The following is a 12,386-nucleotide window of genomic DNA, read 5'->3' as shown; positions in this document are numbered from 1 at the left end:
TTGGGCAGTTAACTGAGGCCATACATCAGCACCCCTGCAGGGACTGACTGCTGGTTTGGAATAGAAACACCTTTGGGTGACGGCGAGACAGCCAGCATGCTATGGCTAGCTAGTGACAAAAATTAACTGCAGCAACTTTGGGGAGAAGTAAGAATGTCCTTGGGTTTTCTCAGTAGCTAATTAAAATGTACAGCGTTGGTGTTTGTGCATTACAGAAACAAGATTTAATGCAGAAGAGACTTTAAATTGGGAATGGGAAAGATTAATTGCGGGTCATGTACAGATTGCTAGCGCTGGTTGTTGGGCTACAAGGTTTACTCCACGATTAACCTCATTAATTTCATTGTATTAATTATGATGCTATAATTGTACATCGTGGAGGCGTCACACTTTCTGTTCACTATGAATGTAAAAGACTGACTTTTGAGCCAGAGGAAGATTAAATGTGAGCTGATCATGTCTGGGTACAAAATGGATCTTTAGCATTACGCAGATCATGATGAACGGAGTGAGTTATGAAAGCATGTCTCAAGAAAATAATGTTTATTTTCTGCATCTGGAGTCAATTATAGCGATAGATTGTTGCTGACAAGTGAAATTACCAAATCATTAACGATCATCGTGTTTATTACTGAGTTTGAAAATATGTCTGATTTGATTTCAGCCACGGGCAGAGCTGATTGCGCAACCTTTGCTATTTACAGAACATGCAGGATCAAATTATGGCTCGTTCACATTTGCTGTGCACTCTATATAGAGCTGCATAGCGAGACTATAACAACACGTGTCGCACATTTCTATAAAACCATCAGCCCCAAGACATCTGGATGGAGTTTTTCCCCCCTCAAATACAGTCCGAGAACATATAAATGAAAAGAGGAAATAATGGAAAATGGGCACCCCTCTGTGGAACCGGCCCCTGGTCTCCCGTTACGAGCTCAAATATTCCCTTTGCTGTCAATAAGGTCGTCCTGGGAGACGGTAAAGCAGGACACTGGAGAGGAAGAGGGAAAACAACTGTAGGCCATCCAGGGCAGCCCCCCCGCTTACACCCCCGTAAACCAAAATAAAGATCTGGCAGTGCAGGTAGCTGGGAGGTGATGGGAAAAGCAAACACACACACACACACACACACACACTCAACCGTTTCTGAGGTTCACAGCCGTTAATCCTCTTCCCGGTCAGGCGTGACCCCCGCCAGCGTCTCCTCACTCGGCATCAGCGCCGTTCTTTACATTATTCATATCAGGCCGGTATCAGAAAGTGGAAAAGGTCTCGCACAATGTGGCTGTGATGACGATGATGAGGGTGACGACAGCGAGGCCGGGACGGAGGGATGTGTTGCCATAGTTACAGGGACACGCTGCAGAAGGGCAACAGCTGGCCTTGTCTGAGGAGATGGGAAGAGTGGAATGAGTGGAATAAGAGGAAAGGTGCGAGGGATTGGTGTTGTTTACACGGTTTGCCCCACCCTCTGCACCACTGTGCACCAGCGAGAGGCTAAAAACACGTTTTTATCAGAATTGTTAGCGCCTGCAGGGAATTCTGGAAGTTCTCCTGGGAAACACGATGTCCTGAGACTCCTGCTCATTAAATCCCATTAGCACTTCTGTCATTTTTTTTCGACCCAAACGAATTATTGCCCCTGACCCTAACCCGCCCTTTCAGAATCACTGGTGTAGATAATGAGCGCCACTCGCTAACGAACGGTGGCTGTGACTCGTTATTACCTTCAGCCTTTGCCTGTGACATCTATACTTTTGCTCTATTTTATGTTGTTCATGCGTCCCAGTTTTACTGAAAGAGACACTGAAAAGTGGTAAAAAATAAGCCCCCAAACCCCAAATTACAAGAGTTGGCGCCTCTCCGAGGGTGCCGGGGCAGCCTGGGGTGGCTGGCCATGCAGACAGAGACATCCAGCCCGTGCTGTCAGCTTTGATACCCTTGTACCCCGGTGAAGCCCGAGCCAGAACCACTGTAATTGCAGGAGCTAGACAGGCCAGCCTGTTTTTATACGCTTTACAACTTCTGGAAACATCCGAGAACTCTTTTGATCCTGTTGCTACACGCGTGACTGAAAATGTGTGTGCCGAGCGAGTGTCGAGCGAAGCAACAATGAAGAAATGGCTTTTTAGTTCCTCCTCTTTTGTAGCTCCAACGATCTTTTACGGCTCCACACTTAAAATCATCACCCTTTTCTGAACACTTAATTGTCCGACTGCAAACCAATTTGACGACTGTTTTACAGGATGTAGCTGGACGTAAAGAGTTGCAGCTGTCCGTCATAAATATCCCAACACCTTCTCGACCCGGAGCTGACGGCTGCTTCCAGGTGCAGCTGGACGTTAAATGAATGTAAACATTAGCAGACGGGGACAGCTAATGTACAGACTTCCTTCCTGTTCAGTTAGCCAGATTCCTCTGTAAATGCCCTCCAGGGGCAAAACGGTGGAAGGAATGTACTTGTTTTGTAGTTGGGGGTACCTGGCCGGCGTGTAGCTAACTGCACCCCCGTATAACTGATGACTTTCTAAAGATTTTATTAGTGGAACCACTTATGGTGCCCTTTTGCTAATGTTGCTGCCTTAATGGAGTTTTTAATGTTTTCTTTGGAGGTTAATGATAGGCAGATGAGGTCACTGGGAGATATTAAGCAGAACGCAGAGCTGAACGGGATGGAAATCTGCAGTCGGGATCATCCTGGCTTTGAATTTCATCTTTCATTTTACTGGAAGCCTGTTCAGAAAATCGAATCTAACGCCGCCAGAGAACTGAGGAGCTCCGTTGCACGGGCAGTTGTATGAACGTGGAAAATGGGGAAGGCTGACAAGATAAATAACAGTCCGGCGTTAGGGTATTTAAGTGTTTGTTCTGATTTTCTTCTCTCCCTCACTGAACCAATTTTCTGCTCCAGGGTGCGGAACATCTCCTGGTTTTCCTGAGGGCACCACACCTCTTGACCTATTCAATAATCCCACTGCAAATGACTGGACTTTTCATCGTCATTCATGTGCAAAACCACTCGCTTTACCTTTCTCGCCCACGTTTGCTCTGACAAAGGAGGCCCCTTCCATCCAATTCATTGAATTAATCAGCAGCAAGTCCAAATTTGACCCCTGCTGTAAAGACTTACAACAAAGGGACATTTCCCTGCAGCGCAGGTAGACGGCGCGAGGGACGGGAGCCCCAATTGAAAATCCCCCGATTGGTTGGCTGATTAGGATATTGAAAATATTCCTTTGTTGAATGTGAGTTATTCACTCAGAAACTGCTCCAACAAAAGCGACATTGACAAACTCCACCAATAAAAGGATAAAAGGCCACAATATTTAAATGACGGGGAGTGATTTTATTTCTACTCTGATTAGAGCCAATTCCTCTCGTCTCTGCTGGTAAAATGGGGCCAGAGCTGAGAAGAGCGTGGAACAATCATTCTCACTGCTCTGGTATTTACACGGATCCTCCTCGCTCGCTCTGAAGATGGAGGCTGTTCCTTCCCGGAGATAAGAGAGCGGAGTCGAGCCAGCAGGACCTCGAATATTAGCAGCAGTAGTTGAGCTGATACGTGATACTACAGTGGTGTGTGTGTTTGTGTGTGTGTGTGTGTGTGTTGGGGGGTTCCGACTCTTGTCAGTGTCCCCGTGCATCTCTGCGGCGTTCCTTGTCAGGCTGTTTCAGGCTTTGTTTGCCTTTCAGGTGGAATTCTCCATCGCTGTTGGGAAAATAGTATCCAGGTGCTGGAGGGAACTCCCTCTGTGTGTGTTTTGCTCTTTGGGTTGTAGTTCGCGGCGCTCTTTTTCCAGCCTTCCACTCATTCATAACCCAAGTCTGACTCGGATCAGTCATCAATCACGGTGTGCAGGCAGTAAGCCAATCCCAAATCCATCCCCCGCTCTCTGCACTCCTGCCTACACACACTTTCTTGGTCATTAAGACACAATGAAAAGCTGCTCTTGACTGACTGGGCATTTTTGGTCATGGCTCATTAGACGCCTGATGTTCTTTAGTCTTCACACAAGAATTTCAAACAGTTTGTCTTGCTTTGCAGATTGAAACCATCCACACCTGAATGTGTTTTCAGAACCAAACAGTTTGCGGAGCTGCTGAGGGACAGCGTGGCGTCCGATCCTCAGTCTTGTGGCACGGAGTGACATCCTGCTAAGTTGTAGCTTGTCTTTGGCTCTTGTTCAGATTTTAAATTCGTTTTCTGAAATGTAAAATACAAATTACTCCTACAGCATAGGTCTGCAGCTTCCTGCTAATGGTCTCTAATCCTGGTGTTATCGCCACTCGGTGAAGGCTCTCGTCTGAAGTGCCTCATTGTCCAGCCTAATTAATAATGTCTCAAGTCAAAAGGCCCCCTGTGGCACTCAGTAAAGCTCATGCTCCACTCTGTAAGCGTCAGCACATCTTGTCTGTTTTAGAACGTCATCATGAAACTGGACGACATAATCTGCTGAAGCACAACCTGCCTTTTCACATTTTCAGACCAGATGGAGGTAAATAACCACCGGTGTTGCATCAGAACAAATACAATGGCTGACAATGAGGACAATTCTGATAAATAACAGGTGACTCTCTTCTTTTCCCTCTCTATCTTGTTCTCAGAGTAAGTTTTATACAAGAATAGACTTTCTTCAATTCAAGCTAAGACAAAAAAACAGCTTTAATTCTCTCAAATCACTTGCATGGAGTTGGAGAAGCATGTGAAGTGGTGCTGAAGAGTAATGGAAGACATTGTCGCTGTGTTGCTTTGAGCTAGCAGCTCTTCAGTGTTGCACCATACCTCAGTGGGCGCCTCGACCTCTTATCACATGGTAATCAGCTGGGACAGACTCCCCGCTGGTGGCCCAATCCTGGCCGCGTGTGGCCTGATCCTGGCCATCACTGCCTCCTTCCTTCTCCAGCACAGCCAGTGGCTTCTTCAGGCTCTTTAATTGCTTTCTGCTGGGCCAGTTTTCTGATGCACCCTTCCTTCAAGAGCTGCCTTGTGGAATTAGCTGTAACCCTGCAGCCAGCTTTCAGGGGGCGCCTTGACTCTCAGTCCCCAGCACTCTGGCTCAGTTGCACAGTTGGCATGCTGCAGCCATGTTCCTGACGGCTCCTCCCAGGGGGCTTCACCTCGCTGATGAGAACACACTGGCTGGAGCTGGACCACAGGACCAGGCCGTGTGGTCCAGCGCCGATGGTAAGATGGGTCTCCGGCTCAGGTCAACACCATTTCCCAACCCCTGGCCGTATTCAGTGGACCTGATAAATGATATTTGAGTTCTTGAAATGCTCAGTTTGACTATAGAGGGGAACTTGTTCTTATTAGTTCGTTATGACTGCTGTTATTGAGGTCAGACACGCTTGTGTTGAAGTAAACTAGGTTGAAAGCTTCAGGGAAAGTCAAATATCTGACACTGTCTATAATCTCATCATTAAGCTGCCAGAATTGTGGATTCTCTTCAAACCTCGATTGTTGGCATGTGCCACTGCCTCTAATCCCCTTGTTATGCTCGATATTGTTGTGTACATTTAGCTTTTTATGCAAAAGAGCAAGCGGCCTGTTCTTCAGCCGCGTCTAATCCAATTTTAATACCCTTTACAGCTCACTGATGATATTCCACAACTGGTACATGACACATCTTTACGATTCTTTTGAGTCGGTAATTAAACCTGAACTCTGCTAATTTCCCTCTGTAGCGCCTGCCTGGAGTCATATTTCACCATTTTTGTTCGTGCAAGCAGGATGTCGCCCGTGGTGACCATCAGATGGGTCCCGTGCAGCTTCATTTACGCTTCCAATTAAAGCTGTAAGAGCTTGTAATCCTTTCCTATCTTCTAAAGAAGCTTTATCACAACAGCCAGCACTGGTTAGCCCCTGCTCTCATTCGGTTCCAGCCGAGACCGCCTTGTAAACAACTGAGGTGTAAATGTCTGTAAATGTTCAGCTGTTGATGGTGCTTTGGCCTCCTGGTTGTAATTGTGTCCCTCGGTGTGTCCCTGCTCAGCTCTACTGACCGGGCGCTGGTGCACTGCAGTGTTGTGCACATATTCTTACCGGATGCCAGAGTTTCCTCACCCATTATGTGAATATAATGGAAACACAATGTCGTACCACTCTCAACACTAACTATGTGTTCGTAAAAGCCAATGTTGCCTCAGCTGACGAAGAGAAAAGAGAAATGGATCCATTTCACCCGAAGATTTGCATTATTTTTATGACATCCAAGAAATGGAAAAATGAAACAAAATCTCTTGATTAATTAAATTTCAAAGTCTCTCAAGCAAAATGACTGAGAGAAATCTTAAACCTCTGCAGCGAAGGTCCTGACTATAAACCAGCAACTACTAAAATATTGAACAAATTCACTCAGTTGAGGGATTTTATGATTTTCTTTGCAGTAAAAAAAATTGGTTCAGCTTCACAAAGAGTCGTTTACAACAAGGAAAAGGCTAATGTGACCCTGGATTAGAAGTTACCGTGAAAAACTTAATCTCGTTTTAGAATATCGTGATTCTCGATGCCTTTTGATCGTAAACTTTTCTCAGGTTTGTGTCAGTAGCTGTTACAGAAACGAACAAATAAGAGAGATAGCAGCAGTCTCCCCAGCCTGGCTGCTTCTCCTGTTACTTCCTCTGATTTTGCCTTTTTAAATATCTTTTTATTACTTTAATTCTCATGACAGCTGGAGCTCGGAGAAGTAAATGTGCTCGATCCTGAAACAAAGCACGTTTATCCGTGATCAACTCCAGACACGAAAACAAACCACATCTTGATGAAACCAGCTTTTGGGGTGTTGCGATGTGATGTTCGGAAATTAAGGACCTTACGAACGTCTGTGTTCCCAGTGCAGTTTTTCTGAGGCAGTGTCGTTATTATGCATTAAGGAATCTATGTGAATCTCCGTGTTAGCGTGTATAATCTATGAACAATTACAGGAATTCTGAATGTCTGCAACAAGTTAAAGTCTCTTGCAGTTTCCCAGATTCTCCCAGTACTGAATATTTACAGAGGAGAGGTTTGTTTTAATAGACACGTTAGATTAAATTGCACATTTGCTTGGTCACTGGAGGGCGACAGCAACGAGGAGCCCAGATTTCTTTGTTTGGAAAGAAGAAATGAAATACCATCCTGGGTATAGTTGGTTCTCAACACTCCGACTTCTGGACGTCTCATACAGGAGGAATACGAATTCTTATGAATATGAATTCTTCATTGTCGTAGAAGAACTCATGGGATAACTAGCTGTCCCAAATCCACAAAGTCGCATCTGACTTGATAATACGGGTGGAGCAAGTACACATCTGCAACACCAACCTTTCCACTATCTTGAGAGTAATACGAGTGGAGGTCCTTTAAACCGCCATGAAAGAGACCTCGAGACTGATGATTCCGTACAAACATTTGACGCCGACTCCAGTTTAGCATAAACGGCGTCCGTTCCTCTTTTCAAATCATCCGACACATTTGTTTCTTGCTTCCTCCTGATGAAGATGTGAGGTCTTGATCTCAAGAACCAAGCGCTCTTCCACATTTCTCATTTTTAAGATGATCTGCGAGATTAGCTTCAGATTTAGAAACTAATTGCAGTGTCCCAAAATAACATTTCTACCTTTCCATTTGTGAGTCCTGGTCTCTCTGACTTCCAGTACAGTCAGCCTGGTTATTATTAGCTGGAATATGTCGTAAGAAAGCTGCTCTCTCAGTGCTTTGGCTCTTCGACAGCAGGACCATGAAATGAAGCCATGTGAATGAGTATCTTCCTGTCTGTCCTTCTGGGGTAATAGAGGTTTCCTCTTCCTTAGCAAGAGCAAAGACCAGCATATCTGCTTCATCTCCTGCTCCCGTGGCTGCAACAGGAAGGAAGGCAGTGAGGGATAGATCGAAGCTGAAGACAAAGATTAATGGAAGAGAAAACACCTTATATAACGGTACTTTTGGTGTTAAATCCATCTTCTGGGATCCCTCCTGGTATAAAGGCACCTGACCAGAAAATCAAACATTTTTATTCAGCTTCCATTAAACACTGTTAGACTCCTCTGGAACTGAACAGCCCTGTTGCCTTTCTTCAAAAAAAGAAATGTGAGGGAATCAGACTGCGAATCAGCCGTTTCAGTTTCTCAGGTGGGATGTTTTCTTACATGTCAGAAGAAGAGTCTGCTGTCTTTGGAGCGCATACATCTCTGTACCACAACCACTCAACGCGGTGTCAGACCCCAGAGAACAGAGGGATGCAAAAGAGTTCAGTCCGGGGGGAGAGTGAAGACGGCATGAAGGCGATAACGTTTCAGAGCAGACGATTCTGAAGCTCCACATTAGATGTTGTAACAGCAGTCGGGAGAATAGATGTCTCAGCTTTCTGTGCAGCAGGAAATGCTGCCAGCAGAACTTGGACGCCTCATTTATCAAACCCGGAAACTTCAGAAATAGAATCTTTCCCACTTAAGAGAGGCCAGGCTTTAGAATTCCCTTAAACACTGGAATGAATGCCGTCCCAACTTCTTTGTTTTCCTGGAGGTTTTGCTCTTCAGTGGTTTAATGCAGCTCATCGGTGTTAAGGTCAACCTCAATATTTGGCTTTGTGTAGCTGGTTTTTTTTCAACTTATTGCCTGTTAGACATTAAATTAATTGGCTGACGTGAGGGAAGACTGCGTATTCCAGCAGATCTCAACAAACTGCATATTAAATTCCACGTTCTTCTGGCTGCCGTTCAAAGAATGTTGTATCGCAGTGATTGATGATGGTTCCTGTAGCATCATGGGCCCAAATTATTTTGGCAAATGAACTGCCTCTTCAGAAGAGACAGAGATTGAATAAGCCATCGTTCGGTGGAGACGGGAGACTGAGGGGTGATGGTGGTCGGGGCGCAGGGACAGGGAGTAAATAAGTGTGTGTCAATAAGCCCAAGGACCCCGTGTGTGTCAGTGGTTAAGAGGGGGGATGATAGAATGACCTAATGTGAAGGAGTCAGACGGAGAAGATGTGGAACGTGAGAGGAAATGGGGGTGTGAAAGTGGGTCAGTGAAAGTGATGAAAGCTTTGTGGCTGGCACTGGGATGTGGTGTAAGATGCCGAGAAACTGGGAAATTCTGTGGGAAGACGACTGTTCGGAGCCTCCGTCGGAACAAAAGATTTCCCTGTGACTGTGGGGACGTACGCGATGTCTGGCCGCTTTATCAGGTTGCTGCAAATGAGTAAACAAAACACGATTTCATCGACGTTAACGGGCTGAAATTATGCCGACATGACAAGAGTCTGACAGAACATCCATAAATGGTGGATCCCAGATTCCCTGAGTTTTCACCGCCGGTTTGAAGCATCCGAGCACCCATTGTAGTTCACGGCGAGATCGATTGTGACATGAACAATGGGCTTCGTCTGGTTGTCAACTCCCGGAGGCTCTGGAATAATGGACGGACGCGGCAGGAAAACCTCGGCTGGCTGACGCACAGAAGAGAACTGTTGAACCTGTCATCCGGCGTTCCAGTTTGAAGTTGATCCGTCGTTTCTGTCTCGTCTTTCTCCATCGGCCCCTCTGCAATTATGTGTGATTAGCAGCACGCGGCCTCTTCATCCGCGTCTTTGCTGCACCGTTGCAGCGCCTTTGCTTTGACAAAATACGGGAAACGCAATAGAGGTTGGTTGATGCAACGGTGGTTGACGCAACATCACATTCTTTGAATTACGCTCGTATGTTCATCAAAGTCACCAGAAGAGTAAAATAATTGCTTCAGTGTGAGATAATCTTTGCTCGGCCATGTACGGGATCATTTCTGAGTAAATGTTCAAACAAAAGATGGCTCTGTGCATCACACAACTTGGTAAAAAGCACTGAAGGCTTTTAACTACACTAAACACTATTTTTTTCTCTGTAAAAAAAGACTCAGACGACATGCTGACACTGAGGGACGATGCTGTTGAGATGTTTCATTTCTTTTTAAACTGACCTTGTGTTCATTTAGCGGTTTAAAGATGTTTTTGTAATGGGTGTGTTTTACGTTGCGGGCTGCAGCGATCCTCATAATCCTGAGATCGGTGAGGGAAATGTCGTAAGATATGAAGGATCTGAGCTTGTCCTGTTGCTGCACTTCTGCTGATGAAGGAGACAGCGAGGCAGACTCAGATGATTTAGCTTAGATCTTACCTGCAAAGCGGAATATGAAGAAAGCTCAGTGGATCCGCACTAAAGTCTTCACCTCAGCTTTTCCTTTGCTCTATAAAGGCCAAACGACATGCCTTTAATTCACCACTTCCCCTGATTATTACTCCCCTTTCTTATTTATGAGATCCTAAATTTATGTGTGAGTTTATAGACCTCAGCTGTTAACTTCCCATTCTTTATTTCTTGTCCACTTTGTTCCTCTTTTTGCCTCATGTTCTCCACCTTTTTTGTCCATCTGGAGCAGAGATGATTGTGATGGATGTGTGTTCACTACCCAGAAGGCCTTGGGCCACAAGAGATTTGGTCAAATTGAGTGATCCTGATGTGTGTTTGCGTTATCACATTGACGTCTCCAAAGAAACTTTCTGCGAAATAACGGGGGGGGAAAAATTGCGTTACAAGAATTGCAGCGTGTCCTTTTGGTACGGCTCTCTTCAAGATGAATAAATACGTGAATATTTATGAATGAGTAGCTTATTCAGCATTAAAATGCATGCTATTTGACTCCTGATACTGACACTCTAGAGAACTATAGTCTGCAGCGTTGATCACCCTCTGTAGTAAGACGTGACTGTCCTCCTGTTTCCATCTATTTACTGATCTTTATTTAAGTTATTTCCTTTTCTTATTTGTCCTTCTCCGGCATTGAATGGCCATAAGCAGAAATATGGCCCTGTTTGTGCTCGTTGGCTCCTTTGGTGAGTGTAAAGTGCTGCGGATGTTATGATGCTGGCAGGCTGTTGTCTTTGTTACAGCAATGATGGATTGTACCAGTAACAAAGAAAAGAACCTTTTGGAAACAACAGAATCCGGGCGGAGGCGACGTGTTGGTGTGACTTATTTGGATGATGGATGAGCCCATTCCTCCCTGACAGATGATTGGTTGCGTTTGTTTGCATAGATGCTGCAAATATAGAGATATATGGCTGGTATAATAAAAAGCTGTTTTGTTCTCCAGTAGGGTTCAAATGTGTTATCACACTTTTGTAAGTGCTTTTATTTTGGTTGGGAATAACTGAATTTGAAAATGAGGGCATCAGGAGGAGGCCTTCAGTGATCCTTCACCCTCTCCTGCTTTTTTTCTTAATCGTGTGTGATGTTGGTGAAGAAGCAACTTAATTGTACATATATATGCACATATGCATTGAACACACGTCAAACGTGGTGACCTCAGGTTTGTGCGCTCTTCTCTCCTCATTGAAGCCTCCACATTAGATTCTCTCTAGAAAGCTCCTTAACAAATTGCCAGCTGAGAAACTTGAACGCTTGAGTAGCTCCTATATTTATATTCATTTTAATTACATTAATCCATATTCTGTTAGGTGATTGGGCTTAATCATAAATTATATTGCTGCTGCATCTTTGCATCTTTGGGATTGAGAGTGTTTTGACTGGATTCATGCAGCCATGTCGGACAGGAAGAGACGGGCCTATTAGAGTTGAGTGCTTTCCGTCATATATGCCTGCGCCCCTTCTCACACACACACACACCCCAGCAGGAAATCTGTGACACAGCATCTGTAATTCTCTCCATGAAGGTCAATCATGCAATCTATCACGTTTATCAGCATTTAAATCCTGCAGCACTGCCAACGCTACAGCCCATTACAATCCACCCATAAAAATGCCCATAAAAGTCCTTCTCATAAACACTAATGCACTTTTAGACCTGAGAATAATGATTAAAGTGTTTCAGAGTGTTTATAAGGGCCGGACTAGATTCTGTTCCCTGTTGAACGGTGGCCATTTTCCTGCCGTTCTGACTAATAAAGTATATCTCTCTAAATCAAGTGATCATTCAACGAAACACATCACTGATACAGTCTTTCGTACTGCAAAACTGCTGCTGGAGAACCTAATGGAGCACTGAGCTCTGTTATTGGGCTTTTGTAAATGATACCTTCATGGCCGTGACAGGTCTGGCAGCACCTTTGCTAAAGCTTTATTTGTGTGCAAACACACCGGCAGTCGGGTTCCTCGTTGTGTCTGCGGAAGTCTGAGTCAGGAATTCGATTTCCTGCTCAGCTTGGCGAGATCGTCTCAGTGTGAGTGGCGTTGAGGATGCGTGCTCGCCTTTGCAACCTTTGCCTGCTGTGTTTGATGCTGCCTTCTCATCGATAAAGCTGTAGAGGCTTCAAGTGTCTATAAAATCCGCTTTGTTATTACCTGCATCTCCTCAATCATCCAGAATTCCAGAATAACTCACTGATACTTTTTAGAAACGCTATTTGCAT

General features: G+C 44.9%; 1 protein-coding gene across 2 annotated transcripts in view; it reads left to right on the top strand.

Moving 5' to 3' along the window:
* LOC101061216 (carboxyl-terminal PDZ ligand of neuronal nitric oxide synthase protein-like) overlaps positions 1-12,386 on the top strand; it is a 76,919-nt gene that overhangs the window by 14,646 nt on the left and 49,887 nt on the right. The gene's annotated exons all lie outside the window — the stretch shown is intronic.

Source organism: Takifugu rubripes, chromosome 20 (assembly GCF_901000725.2).
Source record: "Takifugu rubripes chromosome 20, fTakRub1.2, whole genome shotgun sequence".
NCBI lineage: Eukaryota > Metazoa > Chordata > Actinopteri > Tetraodontiformes > Tetraodontidae > Takifugu > Takifugu rubripes.
The sequence above is the reverse complement of the archived record's forward strand: the minus strand, read 5'-3'. Positions and strand labels throughout refer to the sequence as shown.